General features: G+C 45.0%; 1 protein-coding gene across 3 annotated transcripts in view; it reads left to right on the forward strand.

Annotated features, from left to right (window-relative positions):
- The first annotated feature begins 45 nt into the window (after positions 1-45).
- The window catches only part of LOC102670569 (protein tramtrack, beta isoform), a 23,817-nt gene continuing 21,996 nt past the window's right edge, over positions 46-1,866 (forward strand). Inside the window, exon 1 of one of the 3 annotated variants that reach the window (XM_006613474.2) lies at positions 46-150. The gene's annotated coding sequence lies outside the window, so the exon portion shown is untranslated. Of the gene's footprint in view, positions 151-906; positions 1,316-1,360; positions 1,648-1,866 lie in introns of those variants that run through there. The other 2 variants (XM_006613472.2, XM_006613475.2) reach the window with 2 other exon arrangements.

A 1,866-nucleotide genomic window follows, 5' to 3' on the forward strand; every position in this document is an offset into this window, starting at 1 on the left:
GACGTGGTGCCAATAGTGTCAATTTTCCAACCTACCGTGTATTAAATAGAATCGAGGTGTTCCGGAACTCGGGTGTCATCGGGAAAAACCGGGCGGTGTCGATAAGCTGAAAAATGTACCGTGCGCTTCGAGCTCGTTTCGTCAAACCAGGTAGGGTCGTTGCCATCGTGCCTACCCTACGAATCAATATTACTAGTGCGGAGAAGAGGACGCCTCTTTCTCTCTCATACTTTCTCAACGCTTTCTCCCTCTTTATTTGTGCACCTATCTTTCACCTTTCGCTCTCTTGCTCTATTCTTCCCTCGTTTCTTTAGTTTCATTATTCGTGTCGTGTGATCGTCGTCATTGTTATTGTCGTCGTCGTCGTCGTCGTCGTCCTCGCCGTTGTCGCCGTTGTCGTCGTCGTCGTCGTCGTCGTCCTCGCCGTTGTCGCCGTTGTCGTCGTCGTCGTCGTCGTCGTCGTCGTCGCCGTCGTCGTCGTCGTCCTCGTTGTCATCATCGTCATACTAGTTGCTGCTGTGTGTGGTGTAAATTCGAATCAAGAATATTTGCCAGTGCTTCGTATGTTTATACGCTCATAATTGTGTATGTGTGCGTTCTTTGTGCGTGTGTGTGCGCACGCCATAGCGCGATATTGTGTCTGCATGTGTGTATGTGTGCGTGTGTGTGTGTGTATATATGTGTACGTAGAAAGGGTTAACACAATAAGAGTAACAGAAAAAGGAAATGTTCTCGGGGTAAAAAGAGAGAGGTTAGTTTCACAGTTTCTTGGAAAAACATGGAAAAAAAAAAATGAAGCACGCATAAGGAGGAGGATACTACGTGGCTTATCGACACATCGACGACAGCGTGCCTCTCGACGTGGATTTTCGCTCGGCGAGAGAGGGTTGCGTAAATCTTCCCTCCCTCCTCCTTCCCTCGTCTCTTGGAATCACTCTGTCTTCCTCGTGTATTTCGTCTCTCTCGCTCTTTTCCCCCTCTCTATCTTTTTCTCTCTTGAACGTGTGTCGCGGTCGGGTATGGCGCTGCCCATAGGCGCCGATACGCCCCGGGGTGTCGAGGCTGACTCGACTCGAGTCGAGTCGTTCGTTCGTTCGTTCGTCCATCCGCCGACCATCCTCCCCCTTGTTGTGTTCATTGAGCCGCTTGTTCCCCAGTATGCCTCTGCAGTTGCTTCCCTCGTGAGGGAGCGTCATTGTTACTGTCGATCGTGTTCATTTCCTCTTCGTGATTTTCCCCTGTCTATATTGTATTTTCTTATTTGGCTAATATAGCCTTCGACTTACATTACGATCTTTACCTCGTACCATAACAGGTGAGTTGTATACACATACCTTACTTGTCTCTGTAAACGCGCGAGATCGGATCAGTGCCACAGCCTCGAGTTGAAGCACGTGTCAGAACGTGCCTTTCGGTCGGCAGTGTCACCACGCGCTCGTTAATTAATCTCTTCGTTCCTATATTGTAGTGGAAAATTATGTAACTTGTGTGCTACATCGGGGTGGATAAAAAAATAGAAAGGAATAAGAAAACGGTGCTTGGTTGTGCAAAATGTTTGTAATCGATAAAAGAAGGTCTTGTGATTGAGTAAGTTTGTGGATGAAAGTGGAGTAGATGGTGACATACACATATTTCAGGGTATTACAGGTGCGTTGTATATAATTGTGATACATTTATAACGTGCATATCGTTCCACTTTTAACTTTACAATTCGTTTCCATGTATTTTTATCGCTTTTGTGGAGAATTGTACGAAAAATCATAAAAATTCGTAACAGATCTGCTTTTAAAAGATCTGCTTTTAAAAGTAGAATATATTTTCCTATTTTTAAATTTATAGGTGATTTAATATTTTTTTTTTTTTTTT

Source organism: Apis dorsata, unplaced genomic scaffold, assembly GCF_000469605.1.
Source record: "Apis dorsata unplaced genomic scaffold, Apis dorsata 1.3 scaffold_150, whole genome shotgun sequence".
Taxonomy (NCBI): Eukaryota; Metazoa; Arthropoda; class Insecta; order Hymenoptera; family Apidae; genus Apis; species Apis dorsata.